A 19,906-nucleotide genomic window follows, 5' to 3' on the forward strand; every position below is an offset into this window, starting at 1 on the left:
TTCGCTATGAATCAGGCGTCACTCGGTAACGCGAGAAACTAGCCCCGCAAACAAAAGCTAAACGAATCCAGCGCCAAGCGTTGGCCACTCCTGGCTTAAAAAAAATAACGAGAAGTAATAATAGGTTGGTTAAAGTTCTCGCCTGCAAAACAAACACAGACGGTGCTGGAACGGTCAGAGAGCGCTAAATTACTTTAATAAGCGCTCAAACATTTCTTCGCGATGATTTATTAACGTTTTAAACGGCTTTGGAAAAAAGGTTGCTCTTTTATGTGTATTTGTTGTTTTTTGCTTTTGTTAGATAAGTTTTAGTGAAATGTTTTAATTGTGATTTTCGATTGAGACTTTTTGTTAGGCGATCAGCAGGTGCGAGTTGATTTTTTGTTTCTACTTCGCGTACGCTATTATTAACTTGTATTTAAAAGTGTCTGTTATAAGGACTTTTTGATTGTTATTTAATAGAGTTACCAGTTAATCGCAAAACCGCCTAGCACTGATACACATTCTAGTAGTTACGTATCAGTAACAAGAGAAAAATAGAGAAGAGAGAAGTCCGCCAGTAAGATAATAATTTAATAACGTATCAACATCACGTAACTTTATAATAGTCTAATAAATTCCAAAGAACATTGTGTTAGTACCTATTGATCGTTTTTTAATAATCATAACTCAGGTAGGCACGATAACGACCGGTTGAACAGATCTCGCCTGCTAAACAAACACGGACGGAGTAGGGACGGATAGACTGGCGTTTCATACTTTTATATATTGAGTTAATGATTGATGTGTTTTAGGAATATTCTGTATATTATAGAATTTAAAAGGTTGCTACTGACATACGCAAAATTATCGGTTTCAAAAAATCGGCTCAAGTACAAACAACAGGTCTCTTTAAACTAAATAGTATTAGAGAACTTATATTATATTTCTTATTTCTTATGACCCTTAATCTATCTGTAAAATGTAAAACTATGTCCTAACACATAACTATATATTTACATGTTTTTCGGAATTCGCCGTTACCTACTTTGATTAAAGTCTATTCAAGACTTTGCTGTATCAGTTTGTCTTTCATTTATTTTATTATTAAATTATACATTTATTGCGACGATGCGTCGGCGCAACGATCACAGCACTAGTTTGTGGCTGTTGCGCTGGCGGTTGCGGGTTCGATCCCCGCACATGACAAACATTTGTATTGGCCATACAAATGTTTGCCGTAGTCTGGGTGTTTGTGCAGTCCTTGTGGGTCTCCCCACCGTGCCTCGGAGAGCACGTTAAACCGTCGGTCTCGTTTGTTATCATGTACACCTGATAGCGATCGTTACTCATAGTAGGTAAAATATCAGCCAGTCCGTAGTGGAGCAGCATGGTGGATAAAGCTATGCCCAGCAGTGGGAAACTACAGGCTGAAGCGTATACATTTACTGCATGTTATAATAAATATAGTAAGCAATACGATATTATGTTGTAAGTAACTATAATTACCTGGCTTGTTTGCTAGATTATTGACTGACACAAGAGATTCTAGGATTCAGGGAAGTAAGAGTGCCAAGATCAATTCAATTGATGTTTAAGGATGTTGTTTGTTATTTTTATTTGCTAAAATACTAATATCAACATTTATTATTCATTGATGTTGGCCATTTTGAGCGTATTATTAGTAGTAATGTCTATACCTATATCCGAAAATGAAACCTAATTCGTGTTGTACACTACCCTCGTGAAATTTAACTTGAACACACTAGTAAATACACATTTACATTAAGTTGCATGCTACATAAGCATATTTTGTTTCTCTCGCTGCTAAGTGAGACAGAACGTTTGACAGTGACAAATGATGTCATGAAAAATGATTATGATGTTTTGTTTAACATGCTAAACGATGATTTTAACGGAATATTGTTTTTTTTTTCAATGTGTAGCGTCCCGTACATAAAGACAAAGGATAATATCAAACTGCCAGAAAGAAAAAAAAAGTTAATTGATATTTTGAAAAATAAAGATTTAGAATTAAAACTTACTAGGTATATCATATTCTTCATGTTACAACAATAATTAATAATGATTTATAAAAATAGTAACTAAAAAAACAAAGTAGCTACCTACCCAAGTTTTTACATGACTAAACTTAAACGTACAGATTTTTGTGAAATTCTTGCTTTCCTCTAAAATAAATAATACATAGCTAGGTAATGTGTCATTTCTGACGTATTTATCATACATTTTTAGCCATATTTGATGCAACGCGCTCTAGATAAGGTTCTTGATCGCATTCACTGAAATTTTATGTACGCGCATGTTCAATATTTTCATAAACTAAATAAGCAAAAACTCATGTCATTATTTCACGTTGAAGCGCTCACGTACAAAGCATCACGTACACGTAAACAAACAAGAAATGGCAAGTTCCTGGATCTTTGTATAAAGAAATCGTTGTAAAGAACCTATCTGTTCTCTACGCTGGCCGCGGGTGTTTGATGTAATTATATTCGATGCTATCTGACGCAGCTGTCGGAACAGTACGTGAGTAATATCTCCGCTACACCGGTTTTATGTTTTATGCAAATTGTTCGACTCTATATTACGTTGAAATATTGTACGTTGATACACTGATTGCGCTTCAGTTAAAAGGCGCGTTAGATCATGTCATAATCAGCAATTGAATCGTCGGTCTGACAGCGTTGGAGGTTTTAGACAAGGTATTCGAAGACTTAATTCTAGAATTAGTCTGAGTATATGAAATTTTGTTGCTTTTTTATACCTATCTTTGGTAAGGAAAAGTATTCATAGCAATAAGCATTGAAAGTATAATTTTATGAACGGAGTATTGCGAGGGAACTAATCTATAAAGACTAATCAAGAGATCTGAAAGTGGTGTAGAATTAAGTTCTTCTAATTGGAATATTGTTTACAAACTTAAAACTCACACTTACAAGTTACAACAGTAAAAGTCAATTTACATTACAAGACAATTTTGCCTTAATATTAGCTGTATACAAACTGTTGTCTAACTCAATTTCCCCGGAATACATTACAGCTTAATATACATTACAACGACAGAGATTAATTTAGTATTGCTAAGTGGTATTTACAGAAAATTGCCAGCCAACGCGCCTACGATAATATCAGCTTGCGGTTATCTGGTTTGACAGAGAAGGCGCGCTTGTAAACTACGTAATTCCCGGCTCAGCGCCAAAAAAACACACGTTGACAATTTCTCGATCGCCCGAAACCATTGTAACTATCCGAGCAACAGACCAACAATTACGAAGACGAAATAATATAATGACAAGAACTTAATCAGCCAGATCGAGTCGAGTCGAGGGTGTAATTAGCGGGCAGTTGGACGAAAAATGAATGAGGTAAGCGCGGCGCCCGCGCAGTCGCACCGGCCCGCGCCGGTCCGCCTCGGCGCCGGGGGGCGGACCGGAGCATACTCGAAGAATTGGAACAAGACAAGCGTCTCCAGCTAAATATGGCAGCTCAAACGACGCGAACCTACGTACTGAAACCGTTCGACGAGACGATCGTACACCTTTTTGTAGACGACGGAATCACGATCGCAAGCCTGACATCTAACCCGAGCATCTCCGCCCGCCGATACCGACCGATAGAGGACGACGTATATGGAACTGCGATGAGCCGACAGAGCGCAAGATCGACACTAATTAAGCTCCATAAAACCGAATATCGACTCGTAGGGTTACCTTTCACCGGCCGACACGGGCGAAAAAACGAGAAATTACCTCACATACGCGAGCCCACCTTTCGATCGTCGTAATAGATTAATGATATAGCCTGCGAGGTCCGCGTTTAACGAGAGCCCTGCAGAGGTCGCCGAGTCGAGGTGGCCGGCGGTGACGCGGCGGGCGCCACCCGCGCGGCGCGAGCGGGACGCCGCGCTACACCCGACAGGGATGCCCGAATAATCGATAGAGGCGCCACCGACTCGCCGCGGGGCGGCGCCCGCGTCGGCCCCACGCGCACTCCGCAGCTTATTGAGAAATTCTTGAGATGATGCATAATTTTCTTTTTGGTTTCCTGTGTAGTTATTTTACTCCCTGTTAACAATATTACCATTCCGGTGACCGAGCTCGCAGACGCATATTTTATAGGCGACGTCGTCCCTCTTCTGAGGACGGACTCGTACGCGCTAGCACGACTATCGCCTGATTTATAAATCGCGTAAATTCGATGCGGGCGCGCGTTGACTGGTATAAATTCCTCGCTGAACTTTATAGAGCAATAATTATAGATTGATTTACTAATGAGTTCACGATTATTTATTTTTTTAATTATCTAATGAACTTATGAATTAAACCATAAAAATTTTATGCATGATAAATCGAAAATAAGCGATTACGTTTAACTATAATGTTTCAATTAAGAAGTTTCTATCATAAATATGAACATCGAATCCAATAAGATTTCGTGAATGCGGACCGGTCGCGGCCTCGGCGCTCAGCTGTTAAAATAGCAATCACGTCTTATCGGACAGTTATGCTAATAAGACATGCTAATTCCCAAAACCAACAAGCGATGAACAAAAGGGACTATCGTACAAAAAGGTACAAAAGCGAGATGAGCAGACGGGCGCCAAAAGGCAATTATGGACTGAGGCCCAAACCGTCGGTCGGAGCGATGGTCGGAATGCGGTGCTTTCTACGAGCGATTTTTTAGTAAGTCTACATTTTTCGCATTGCATATAGACTTCTGAGAAAAATAAAACACAGAAATGTAGCGGAGGATGTATAAAGACATTGGTTTGATATAAAAGTTTTCTACATATGTATGTTTAAATACAATCTGCGGATCAACATTTTTTCCTTAGTTCCTTCTTAAATGTTCGAAAGAAATTCTGGAGCTTTAACATATTGCAAAAGTCACCAATATTATTAGAACAACAGAACAAGAGATAAAATAGAAACAATATCTTGAGACCAACAATTCAATTAAATTGTATACCTAATTCATTATTTAGCGCGTAGGGTAAGCGAGGTTTCTGCTCTGATTCACAAATCTGATTCACTTCTGCGCTTATCGAGAGAACTGATTAATGCTTTGTTTTTTTTTTAAATTAGAATTAGTGATTTATTTACCAAATCACATTTTTTACCAAATTACTCAATGACTAAAGATCTTCCCGGCTTTACGTGTGTGTGTGGTTTTGATACTCGCGAGATTGGTTCACATTAATTTAATAGTTACAGCTCTCAGAGGTGAGCCGGACAGTCCCATGGAGGAGAAGTCTGGTCTTTTCGCCGAGGCCAGCCTGTCGCTGGAGGGATCCTGTTGCCTGCAGTTCCGGGACCCTCCAATTAAAGCGGCTGAAGGCTCCCGCAGGGGTTTTGGTCGGTAGTGCACCCCCAAGTGCTAAGCCGACATATGGTCTAGGAATGCCTACCCGGGCATCCTGGATATCACCCGTAAATGGGTTACCCTGCGATATCAAAAAAAAAAAAAAAAAAAAAAAAAAATAGTTACAGCTCAAATTGAGGATGTCAGATTAAAAACCCAAAATGTCGTGACAGAACTTTAAATTCTTGCATCATATATTATACTGGTCAAGAATGAGTCAGACTCCAGCATTAAAGGTTCCGTGAAAAAGAAAATTTATAAGTAGGATTTTTTTGTACCTTATGATACTTTTTAAAAATCAATCTGTTATGTATAACTTATTGTTATGTTATGTTATTTGTTTAGCTCCTGTATTGTACGTGGATTAAATAAATGAAAAAGTACCCAATCATAAAACTAAATTGCTACGTGATTATTCACTTATTATAAACAATATACAATATCGCGCTTTGCACATTTATCTTGTAAACATAACAAGATAAGTGTTTGTTTTTAATAATAGTTATGTGTTATTAGAACTGTATTAGACAATATCTGTATAATGGTAAATAGATTAAATACAATAAATTATATTTAAATTATGATTTTTAAAATTACTGCCGCAATTTTCAAACGTTAACTTGCTAGGACTGCGTTTAATAGAGAGCAAGTTTCATAGCCTATATTTATTTATGCAAAATACTTTCATTTTTAATGAATTATTAACATAATAGTAAAAATTTATATAATATTAAATACTATCAACAAACAAATCTTGCTACTTCAAAGATATGTCTTATTTCTGTGGGAATAATGGGAGGGCTTTGAATAGTTAAAAACTAACCACCGAACTAAATACCTATCCGGACAGCGCCGGACATTCTAATCTGGTAATGCTGGCAAGGGCGTGACCGGCCCGTGACGTCACGACCGCCGGCCAATCAGAGGCGGGATTTATTGTCACCCCTGTATCAATATATTACAATGGTGACAAATAGGGATTTGGCTATACAGTGTGATTTTTTTTCTAAACTAGAGTAAGTACTTACAACTATTATTAATTAATGGTTCTATTAGGAGGCTTTCTTAGTTAAACATAGCTTTTAGCAAATATTTACTAAATTTTATAAAGTAAATAAGTTAACATTTGAAAATTAAAGAATGTTCATATTACATCGTAAAAACAAGTTTAAAGTGAATTGAAATTGAATTCGATAATGAAAAAACCGGAATAGGTACAGATATCCAATATTAAAAAAGTAAACAGACAATTGAATTAAAAAAAAAACCGTTCAGGAACGCAACAAAAGATACAGATAATAGAATTCGTATCGCTAACGATATACGGTCACAACGAGGACGTTCATCAGGCACTCGATATATCGAAATGGCGGGACTAAAATCAAAACAACGAGACGATCTCGTTAGCAAAAATCCAGAAGAGCACCGGAAAAATCCGTACTCGCTAGTACTTATAATTTCCTAGATCAACGATACGTACGTATTATTACATTTCACTATCACCCTACTGATACTCATTTGTTATATTTCTTGAACGATTTTGAATTCTATCCCGTCGTAATACAGGTGAGTGTTCGCGTATAGGGTGAAGAAGCTAGGGTGACATCACAATGGGGTTAGGATTATTCGCAGCCAGTGTGCAAGGGCTTAAGTTATTACGTCACTGCAATGGCGCCGAACAATTATTATTATCTAATAAATTGTATTAATATTCATTTAATGCTTTTAACATCCCTTCATTGTTGGACAAACCTTTACGTATGGCGTACTTCCTTCGATGTTTATGGTATGTTTTTGAATTATTTTCTATTCGTATATGGTTTGAGTATTTGTGTTAATCATTTTTATTTCAACAATAAACGGATACATAGCCATAGTAAAACAATTATACCTAATATGCTTAATGTACCTATATTTTACCTTTATCTAAGTTCCTATTACAGTTTAATGTCAGAAAAACTGTATTTTTTTTCAATTATAGTTACATGTCAACGACAAGTTAGTTGCTATCAATATGTTAAGTTTGTGAGTTAGTTATTAAATCTGTTTGTTTGGATTCCAGACACTTCGATTTTCGAAGTTTGAAACATTAATTTTTGAGTGAGCAAGCCTGTATATTGAAAAATGTTATGGACATAGAATAAAAAATTCCTAAGATAAGAAGAAATGTATAAAATAAAATGCTACAACACAGGTATCGTATGAAAAGTATAAATGCTAACGAGAGTGAAGTCGCGATGGATATTTAGTAAATAACTAGTAGTCGAACTAGTACATAGTGGTCGAAATTTGACCATAATTAATTTAAATTATAAGTTCGAACACATATATTATTAGTCATTATTTTTAAAATTCAGTCAAGACAAACAATCGTAATCTATAGTCTTTAATCTATTCTCAATTTGATTGACGCGTGTGTGTCAAATACCTGGTACCCAGTGTGTGTAATGTTTTTTTTTTTATTGATTTAACGTATTTTTATGCATAATAAAAAAAGCGCGTGCGTACAAAGTACACACGTCAGAAGTGAAACTTCTTTGGCAAACTAATTTTTAAGTCTCGTTTATATTTATACAAATCGAAAGTTTTAGATTTCCATTTCAGCGTCATCGCCAAAAACGTTGCCGTTTCATCCGTAAAAATTTTACCCTAATGCGCCTAAGGAAGGTTTACTTCAAAACTATTAGCATTCTGCACTCCTTCTTTATATAAACTATAAGTGTGCGAAATTTCATACTCCTCCGTCCGCGCAATTTTCGTAAAAAGGGGTACAAAGTTTTTGCTTCACGTATTAATATACATATAGAAGATTACCTTACACTATTAGTTTGTCATTTTTAATTTAAGGGTTGAGAGAATATAACTGAAAGTACTATGATTTTTTTAATAATATTTTATAATATACCTATATGTTTGATTCTGTAAATATTATACGTCATTATTTTACTTTTTTCAAAAATATGCAACCTTAAAGAACGAACTTCGCGATTTCATACATAGTTTACGTTTCGACCGATTTTTATTTCTTTTATACGTGATAACGGCAGTTACGTGTGTCAACAATGGTGACAGGCGTTTTCCAACGGCAAAAAACAAAGGAACATCTTTGACACTGTGCCAAAATAGTTGTATAGAATGCGACGTCTGCGGCCGCAGCGCGTCGCGGTAGCGACACGATGCTGTTACGAAAAGTTGAATGCACCACAACGAAGTAGTCATCATACAATTACGTGTTACAAAAACTAAAGTAATATTCAGTAAGGTACGTACTTCTTTGTTTTTTTTTTTGTTTCGAGTTACTAAAATTATTTGATCTGAAAGGCTTTCTAAGTTTTATGGAAGATTCCTTCAGTAATTATCGTACAGAAAATAGGACAGATAAAGTCGCGTGGCATTAGTAAAATAACAACATTTTTCATGTTCAAAAGTATAGGTACAGTAAAGTGAGTAAAAGTTAGTAAAAATATTTTAATGTTATAAACAGTTAAAAAGAAAACTTCTGCTTAAGTTTAACAATAATAAACAAAAAATAAAAGAGTTTTTTAGCAAAAATACCTTTAGGATTTTAATAAAAAAATAGACGAATAAATTATTTGTAATATTTAAATATGCTTTTCTTTAATTTTTTCACAATCGTACTAAATCCAAATATGTGCGTCGAACTTTAACTTGTTACCTTTGTTAATATATTTGTATTTTTAAATCTCATCAAGTCATTATAACGTAGATAGGCGACCTACTTATATGTATTTGTGTGTGTGTAATAGCGTATTAGTAGTACGAGTAGGTTTTTTTTCGTGGCTTTACTTGTATATTTAGCTCCTATATTTCATCTTAATAATGATATTATCCATTCAGTTGCACGAAAAGTGAATAAAACGCATAAATTAATAAAACTAATTAAGAAAGTTTTAAAAAAAATTATATTTCAAGTGTTTTTTTATGCAAGGTTTTTCATTCACATAAAACAAAAATACTGTTTTTTTTCTATATGAAAAATAGCACCATGTTTATTTTATGAATTCTTAGCACGATCTAATAGAGAGATACAAGAAATGCTAGTTTTTTTTTGTTTAATTTTTTAATCCTTTTTAACTTGTGAATCATGTTTGACATAGCCTATTTATGTTGGACATAGAGAAAGACCACCTTGGACCTTAAAAAAGTCGACCGATGGCGGGCTAACCATCCACCTGCTGGCTTTGAAATACACAGGCCGAAGGCGGGCAGCAGCGTCTTCGGTGCGACAAAGCCAGCCCTGCGGTCACCAACCCGCTTGCCCAGCGTGGTGACTATGGGCAAAACACATGAGTTGATGATGATGATGATGATGAGTGATGGAGAGAGAGGCCTACAATTAGCAGTGGGATGTCACTGGCTGAATTAATCATAGGTGAATAACTTCTATGCTTATATTGCTCAGTATTTTGATGGTTCAGAGTCGCGTCCGTAGCATTTTTATGCTTATAATTTTAAAGAGACTCTATGAACATATAAAATGTATGTGTATATGTGTACATACATTCACGTTATACAAGAAACACTGTGACACGACGATCCTAAGGCGGCCGTTATCGCGTGGCCGTAAATCCTCTATCAGCTAATCTCGGTCCTGGTTTCAATTAACTTAAAACGTGTTCAAATTCCGACATTTATGTCGATAACGTGCTCTTCTGGTGGTCTCTTGAAGGCAATTTGTCTGTGACATTATGTACAGTAAAAAAGCGTATTAATTGCATTTGTTTTACAAATTGCTGTTCTGGATTTAGAGATATATCAGGCGTTGGGCGCTGATATTGGTGTATAGGTTTATTTCCATTTTAGTTTTTACTTAGAGCATGTCGAACTAGGTGCTACAGAGATAGGTATATCTGTACAATTTAAAACATTACTTTTAAAATTCACACTCGTTAAGGTCAATTTAAAAATAGTTTTTGTAGTAGAGGTCTTATTTACTACCTATTTTGATGGAAATATGTCTTCCTACAATAATTCCAAATGTCATTTGATAAAATAAACAAATAGATGGATGAACATCGGAATCTGAACAAAAGTCAAGTAACAAACAAATTAAAAGCTATAGTCACAAACACAGAATAAAAGAACTAACTAAACGTTAAATGGTACTATCTAAAATTTGTCGGTGTCTTTATATTAATAAACTAGCATTCCGCCCCGGGTTCGCATGGGTATTTAACAAAAATTAAAAAAAAAACCTATTTTTTTGAGAATATAATATAGCCTATGTCACCCGCGGATAGTGTAGCTTTCCAACAGTAAAATATATTTTTTAGATCGGTTCAGTAGTTTCGGAGCCTATTCAATGTAAACAAACACACAATCAAATCTTTTATTTTTATAATATTAGTATAGAAGAAATAAAATACAACAACAGCAAACCGTGGAATCTTTTTTCCCGAAAAAAGATGTGTATAAGCAACAATGATTCTTCCCAAAATATTAAGTTCTGATTAGTAAGAAAAACATTAATAGGAATTCTTTATGTTCTATGAGAAAATTTGAGACACCTGTGTTCACAAATACGGTGAATAAGTTAGAAAATAGCCTGTGCCTATGGAATGTTTTCAGGCTTACAGTAGAGTCAATTATCATCATTTACTGTACCATAACCTAAGGATAAGACATACAACAGAATAGGTATATATAATTTAAAAAAAAATACAATTATACATACATAGAAATAATCTATATTGGTAAATTATGTGCTTTTTTATATAACTAGTTCGGCAAACAAGCGTACAGCTCACCTGATGGTAAGCGATTACCATAGCTTATAGACATCAGCAACACTGGAAACATCACAAAGGCGTTGCCGACCCTAGCCCCAATTCCCCCCGGAGCTCTGGTCACCTTACTCACCAGAGGAATACAACACTGCTTAAAAACTATATGTCTAAGTTTTTAAGTTTTGATGGATATTGATATTTCAGCAATGTTCAAATTACAGACTCACATTGTCATTTCCGTTTAATAAATATTTTAATAATTAATATGTGTAAATATTGTTATTGCATATGCATTGCTTATAAAATATAGTTTTAACCGCTATATACTTTGTAATCTATGAACAACGATAACTTTTTGATTGTTTTATAGTAATATAACGTGTAAAATACCTTGATAACTCATACAGTCTCTCAACTAAGATCTGTGAGAGCATGCGGGATGTATCGATGATGCGGGCGTTAAGAATTTGAATGGAAGTTTTGTGTACCGAAATAGTATCGCGAGCGACGTTGCCGAGTTTTAGTTACTACAGTATTTAACTATAATACTTAATTTTACAACAATATATGTAAACACAATCCTCACACTCAACGGTCTCCAGTAAAATGTGAATATTGTGGCGAAGGAGTGAAAACAGACAACAAACAAGCACAAACATTCAGAACGCAACAAACATCAGTAAGGCCTGCTAATATTAAGTATTAATACGTAAGGTCACACAGCTGACAAATATTGGTCATGTACTGGGATCAAATCCTCGACCATTAGCACATCAGTCAGTTACTGTGTTTACTGCGCAAACGCGTCGTCTAATATATAAATTATATGTTATGTTATTTAAATGTCTATTTCTGTTTATATGTGTGAATATGTTTCGTGTGTACATTGTTTTCATAATTTTTTTTTACTTTACTAGAATTTTGGGCCAAGTCCACCCATATAACTGTAGTCTATTTATTTTTTTTAAATAGTCTAAACGTGTACATGAAAGTGATGTCATTTTTAATTTCCACTTAATCGTAAGCGTGAATGGTAATCTTTGTAAAGCACGCACTTCTATTAAAACGTTAAAACTAGGCTACTATTTAAATATAAAATTAACGTAAAACGAAGACAAATTCGTAGCCTACATAGAAAAAAGAAGACGCCGCGTTGGCGCAACGGTCAAAGCTATGGATTGTGCCTGTTGCGCTGGCGGTTGCGGGTTCGATCCCCGCACATGACAAACATTTGTATTGGCCATAGAGATGTTTGCCGTGGTCTGGGTGTTTGTGCAGTCCTTGTGGGTCTCCCCACCGTGCCTCGGAGAGCACGTTAAGCCGTCGGTCCCGGTTGTTATCATTTACACCTGATAGCGATCGTTACTCATAGTAGAGATTATATCCGCCAACCCGCATTGGAGCAGCGTTTTGGATTAAGCTCTGATCCTTCTCCTACATGGGGAAAGAGGCCTATGCCCAGTAGTGTAATATTACAGACTGAAGCGTATAGAAAAGGTTACACGACGAAGAAGCATGGGTAGGTAGTGTCTGGAATAGATGACTGTTTAGTGATAAGACCATTTCACTCTCTGCACTTAATACTAAGCTTGGCTTTGTATATAACTTTGTATCCATATATTAATACGTGAAATAATAACTTTGTATCCCTTTTTACGAAAATTACGCGGATGGAGGAGTATGAAATTTCGCACACTTATAGTTTATATAGAGAAGAAGTGCAGAAAGCTCATATTTTTTTTTAAATTATGCAGAAAAAGTTCATTAAGTCGATTAAAAAAAACATAACACACACTACCATGTATTGGACACACACACTACCATGTATTGGACACACACACTACCATGTATTGGATACACACAAACACACGCTTATTAAACTTTTTTGTTGATTGTCAGTCTGTAGTCAAATTGAAAAAAATAAAAAACGTTCTTTATTTTCATTATTTTTTGATTATTTAAATTTAATTTTTTAATTATGGTCGAATTTCGACCTCAGGGCGACTACGAAGTGATATACGTTAATCTTTTTTTTTTTCTTTATGTCACTAGGTCGGCAAACAAGCGTACGGCTCACCTGATGGTAAACGATTACCGTAGCTTATAGACACCTGCAACACCAGAAGCATCGCAAGCGCGTTGCCGACCCAATCCCCAATCCCCCCAGGAGTTCTGGTCACCTTACTCACCAACAGGAACACAATACTGCTTGAAAACAGTATTATTTTGCTGTGATCTTCTGTAAGGTCGAGGTACTACTACCCCAGTCAGGCTGCTCCATATTTTGAGGAGGAAATTCCTGCTGTGCCCTACCTCAGTCTTTGTGTGTAAATAAGTTGTTTATTATTATTAGTGCATGTTTACATGTTACATTATGTAGATTACAGGTGTCTTAAACTCTTAATCACTCAAATAAATATTAACGATTATATTAGCTTTTGTTTGGAACCAGTCTCTCCGACTTGAACAAAAACAGTGTTTGTACGAAAAAAGAATATTTTCAATTTCAAATACTTAAAATGTATCGTAAATTTTTAAAAACTGCAGCAACAAATTATAGAATAGTAAATATTATAATACATTTCCTATTTACAATATTTAGTTTCTTTTTTATAATTAATTATATTTTTAAGCAATGAACTTTCTTTCACTTATCAAAACTCTTCTAATTACTTACAGATTTTATAGACACTACTGATATTACTAACTAGTATCATGGTCACTTTCTCAATAAATTTTATGACCACTTATTTTTTTCAAAATTATTTTAGGTACGCGTAAGCCTTGTACGAATTTGTAGGTACTTGTATGAGAAAATTATTTTATTCCAGCACGCACACACACGAACAACGCAATAAAAATCGTTATTTAATACGCAATTACTCGCAAATTTCCAAGTTTTAAATGTTTCATCTGTATCACTATTCAACGACCGCGAAAACAACAAATGACGTATAAAATAACGCGAATCCGCGCGGCGCGTTTGTTCCTCTCAAAGGACGCCGATTTGTTTGGCATAAAGACCTCTTTAAACGTCCTATAGGTCTATATCGCATGTGAATTTATTCGCCCGGTTATTATTGCAATTCAATTAATGAACAATGTTCGGTCAGGTTTCTTCGCTTTAGTGCAAGTGGCGGGTAAGTTCGGTGAGGTTTCGTTTATGCGATCGTAATTAAGTACCGACCTTTAAGTTTCGAAATTTTAAAATCGTTAAAACGCCGATGCTCGAACGTTAGATCTCGGTATCGAGATTACGTTTTTATTATAAAAGATTATTTTTGGAATGAGGGAAAATCTATAAAAGTGACGATAACGAGAACTTTTTATTTAATTTATAGCGAGGCGTAAATTGAATTAAATTTAAATAATATTATTGCGCTTTTTTTTAATGTTCGATATAAGTTTATAACGTATTTATATCTTGTAATCTGTGCGCCGGCTGTCAATTTTTCCACTCGATGTGTGCGGTAAAGGTTTTTTAGTATCCGTGATCGTTTGTGCCAGGAGGCTTCTTTCGAAAAAGTTCTTTATCCTGTAAATTCGAGTTCAAATGGCTACCGGTGTTCTACTATCAATAAACACCGTTATAATCTGTCCTTTACGTAAAAAAACACTCAAGCCGCACTTCGATTTTATCTCTTCATCCATTGCCCAGTGCTCACGGCAAGCTCATATTACGTTATGTTTTTATAAGTATTAAACATTTTGTGCTTTTTTTTTGTTGCAAATACGTTTATGTAAATTAAAAAGAAACGTACAAGTAAGATACAAGCGAGAGGCATAAAATTAAATAAATAACATATAATTATAATAACGTATATTTATAAAATATACTGTACAAAAAACATCAATCAAATAAAATTAGTAGATACTTGGTCTACGCAAAATAAATACCTCGTTAGTTTTGAAATATCTGTAAGGTGTTCTATATAGGTAGGTGTATAATTAAATATTATATAAAAAGGTTTTAATTCTGGCTAGATTTGCATTCGAGAAAATCAGTATTTTAAGAAGGGTTATCTACTGTTAAAAAAGTTTCAGAAAGCCAAGCTGGAAGGCTAAATGTCAAACTGACAACTATAGAAGTTGATTGCAAGTGTAACCGTAAAGTACCACTAGTTCAAAACATTTATGAAGTCTATTTGAATATTTTGATATATGACTTGATTTTAGTGAAACTTAAAGTAAAGTTCACAGTGCGTGTTCTAACTTAGTGTTTGTTAACAGGTGGCGTGCTCGGCTCGGTTAATTATCGCTTAAGTTTTAATTGTTATTTATTCACACGGTTTTATATTTAACTTGAATATTACACTCGTATTTTATAAAGGGTCACGTTATTAACGGGAATCACTTACATTTATTTTAATTCTTAATAATAATAATAAAACAAAATGTATTTTGTTAAATTTATTGCGTTTAAAATATTCTAAATGACAATTGTCATACTTTCATCTAGTTTTTAATTAATATGAGACAGAATGAGATAGCAAAATTGAATATATGTAATTGTTTATGTATTCGATAAGAGAACCCTGAGAGTGCTGCAAGTTAAATATGAAATTTTTACTTTTGATAACTTACATTAAGAGTTAGACTAATAAACCTTTTCTATACTTCAGCCTATAATATCTCACTGCTGTATTTTATATCTGGTTTTATGCCATGGATTATGCCTGTTGCGCTGGCGGTGGCGGGTTCAATCAAATCGGGCCAAACATATGTTTGCCGTGGTCTGGGTGATTGTGCAGTCCTTGTGGGTATCCCCACCGTGTTTCGGAGAGCACGTTTAGTCGTCGGTCTCGGTTGTTATCATGTATACCTGATAGCAATCGTTACTCATAGTAGGGAATATATCCGCCAACCCGCATTGGAGCAGCGTGAGGAAAGAGGCCTATGCCCAGTAGTGGGATATTACAGGCTGAAGCCCATCTGGTTTTATTTACTTGCGAAATATTTCTGACACAATTCGTATAGATATCAAAATTCCTATCTAAATAAATATATTTTTTCTTTTTTTTAATCTTCCATAATTTATTTTTATACTGTGTCTATCTTCTCACTCTCAACGCAATAAGAAGAGACGTGTAATTCAACATATATGTATCATATCATATCTTATCTTCCAGCTAATCACGTAATGTCATTAGAAATCACATTTGACGGACGGTAGCTGTCCTGTTATGAAAAACCTGTACTTACAAAAACCTCCATTCATGGTTTTTTTGCCTCTTATCTTGTTTTTATCAAAATTTATCAATGGCGAGTATTTTACTCTTGTAAAAACATACACGTATATCCTGTTTCTATTTACTAGGACGATTCGCTTTTTAAATAAATGTACGATTGTTGAAAGCGCTAAAAAAACAGAAACTAATTTTTTTGAATTAAAATCACACCAAGGAAATGTTATACTTATATCGAATATGTTGTGATCGAAACTCTTTTATGATTAAAAACTTACTCTAGATAGCGAGCTAACCACTAACCCAAAGAGTCAATCTTCAGGCATTCTATGTAGGAGAAGACGGTTAGCTGTGGGATGAGCTTCTAAACACATATTATTCAATTTCTATAGATTTATCTTAGTCCCAAATCTTTCGTGAATCGCTTATATAAATTTCTCAATCTATGCATGTTTAAATTTTGGTTTGAAATGGTCCCTAAATCCAATAAATAGTTTTTACTATGAAATATAATAGCATATAAGGCGTAGAAATGTCGATAGTATAAATTTTAAAAAAAGAACATAAGAAACATATTTCTTTCACTCCCTGACAGGTTTAAAGTTATCTCACATTAATTAAAAAGTATTAAAGCTTTTAAAACGAAGACACGGATGTATTAAATTATAATTACTCTCGAAGTTTGGATATAAAACCTCCTTTTTACAATCTGTATTAAATAAAACGTACATAAATGAAAATAAATTAAAAGCAAACCACATTCAGGCCTTTGTATGTATTAAAATTCTTAGAATGTCAGATTAGATTCCGAATTTCTTTTTAAACAAGAATTATATAACATGAGCATTACAGATTAGAAATATTATAATTTAAAGCTTATTAATAATAATTAATTTTGATTTGATGCGATAAAAAAATTGAATCAAAAGAAATTAAATTTATGACAAATTACACCAGATTCGATCGTGCTCCATTTAAGATTTTTCTAGAAGATCTTTAGTATTACTTAGAAAATATGCTAGCGTATATACAAACAGTTAGTTTAGTCATAAAGTTTTATCAAATAATCTTAAAATTTATTATTTGTTTAAATTTAATCAGTTAAGAACTATTTATTCATTCGTGTTGATATGTTGAAACTAAATTTAAATAATTAAAAAATTAAATGAAAGCAATTGAATAAATATGTAAACTAAGTATTTCAAATTAATGTTTAAGAGGAAAACAAGAATTTTGGAAATGTTTATTAAATAATTAAATATTAATTTTTGATTTTGAATTGATAGTGATCAACGTTTTTAAAATATATTTCGAAATATTTATATACATAAATAAAACAATAAAACATATATTTTCATAAACCGCCATATTTGAAATAAGTATCTAGCAACTAATCTATTTTTTCGAATACAATCAAACAATCACTAAAACATTTTTTTTAAATTCTTTATTACAGCCATACAGCCTTAAAGACTACGTCAGCAATCACTAAAATATTAAAAAAATAATAATTCATTATATTCTATCTATTTTAGTTAGTTAGTAGTCAGTTCAGACTATTGCAGTCCACTACTGGACATAGGCCTTCCCAAGTTCTCGCCAGACATACCGGTTTTCCGCCCACAGCCACTTCAACTTGCTAATTCTGTGGGCTATGTCGGTCGCTTTCGTTCTTTCGCATAGTTTCATTTCTAATCCTATCTTTGAGAGAAACTCCAAGTATAGCACGTTGAGCGACTTTAAGCTTGTGGACCAGTTCCTTCGTCAGTGTCCACGTCTCGGCTCCGTATGTTAACACATTCAAGATTGAATAAATGACAGGAAATGCTCGAAGACTCTTGTCTTCAAGCATTGCGGAATCTTCGAACTGAAGACTCGACGAAGCCTGCCAAACGTCGCTTAGCCCAACCGAATCCTCCTGTCGGCCTCCTTCTCGAAGTTGTTGCGGCCTAGTTGGATGATATGGACTAGGTAAATATAATCCTGAACAGCTTTGAGAGGGGTACCATCGACCGATACCGGTCTCGATATGACTTGGTTGTTAAATATAACTTTCGTTTTGTCCAAGTTCATATCAAGACCGACACGTCGGGAGGATTCGTTTAGGCCGGCGAGCATTTGGCCTAGCTCGTCCAACGTCTGCGCAAAGATTCTTTCTGTCTATTTTTTTTTTACTAGAAAGTTTTTACTTTATAAAAAACTAGCTGTGCTCGCGACTTTTTCCGCGTAGAATTTAATATAATAACAAAAAAGTTACTGTTCAGTTCGCCGAGTTATAAAATAAATAAAAAAATTAAAGTTAAGTTAAACTAAGTTACTCCTTGCTACATCAGCTATCTGCCAGTGAAAGTCCCGTCAAAATCGGTCTAGCCGAAAAACTGTAAAAAAAAATATTTTGGTATATGTACCGTGTATATGCATTTAGAAAAAAGTGGCTATTTTAATATTACAAACAGACACTCCAATTTTATTTATTTGTATAGATGTATAGATATATATTTTTATTAGTGTGGACACTATACACGAGTTACCGCATCCGACGTATACGAGCGCTCACCGCGCACATTAGTCGGTGGTCGTAGTGGTGACAAAACAAATGAGTGTTTTAACGCTATCTCGGCTCCTTTCATCCGCCGACGGTAGCTGATACCGTCTCAATATAATCTTAGGCATTCATAGGGTATTATTCTGTACAGAGCAGATAGCGGACGGTTTATGGAGAGATAAAAACGTAACGACGCTTCTTTAAAAGGCTTGAATTGAAGTGTGTAATCTTTTAAATCGGTTTTTGAAGAAAGGCTGTGATGACTCCGGATTAATTTTATTTAATTTATTTTATTATATGAATAATATATTAAATATAATTGATGTAAGTAATATAATCATCGTTTCAACAGTTCCTGTCCGCGACCACCGAGTTCTGAGCCCTTGAATTTGACTTTTTATTGCACCTTATCACCGCGTTAAAACTTCACTCACATACGTTCAACTTTTATAATTTCGTTTCAAAGTTCTTTTCATTTTAATTAAGTAGCGTTATGTAGTGAGGTACATTTAGTAAAATTGTTTGGATTTTAATGAATTATTTTCTATAAATGGACTATTTAAATTGGTTTAAAAAATCTTTACATTTCTTTAATCTCTGCGTCTTAAACAAATATATGTAATGTACGATATCTAAGTTATCTTCGTTGAAGAATTATGCTATACCTAAGAAGCTAATATGGATTACGCTGTTGCTTGTAATAGTTTTTTAGTATTTTAAAATAAATGATTTAAAAATAAAACTATGGCATAATTCTCTGTACGACCACTAGGTACTAGTAATACAATAACACGATTGTGTCGAAATCTTGTAATTTAGTACTTTTCACATTGAAGCTATTTTATAATAACTTTCTCGTGCAATCACTCGCTGACGCTCTAGAAGATAAATAAAGAGTAATAAAGAAGATAGTATATCGAACGCATCCCGTCGATCGGACGGTAGTTGTAAAAAAAAGACCACCAAGAGTCCTATCTTGACCGAGTACGTGTGCCGAAACACGGAATGTCACTCTTAAAACCGGGGCCGTTAACATTATTCGGGTTTTATCTTAACGGGATTAAAGA

The 19,906-nt window shown here is 34.4% G+C and overlaps 1 protein-coding gene across 1 annotated transcript in view; it reads right to left on the reverse strand.

Moving 5' to 3' along the window:
- LOC123663519 (T-box transcription factor TBX3) overlaps positions 1-19,906 on the reverse strand; it is a 124,226-nt gene that overhangs the window by 41,346 nt on the left and 62,974 nt on the right. The gene's annotated exons all lie outside the window — the stretch shown is intronic.

The sequence above is a fragment of the Melitaea cinxia genome, chromosome 20 (genome assembly GCF_905220565.1).
Source record: "Melitaea cinxia chromosome 20, ilMelCinx1.1, whole genome shotgun sequence".
NCBI classification, from domain to species: domain Eukaryota; kingdom Metazoa; phylum Arthropoda; class Insecta; order Lepidoptera; family Nymphalidae; genus Melitaea; species Melitaea cinxia.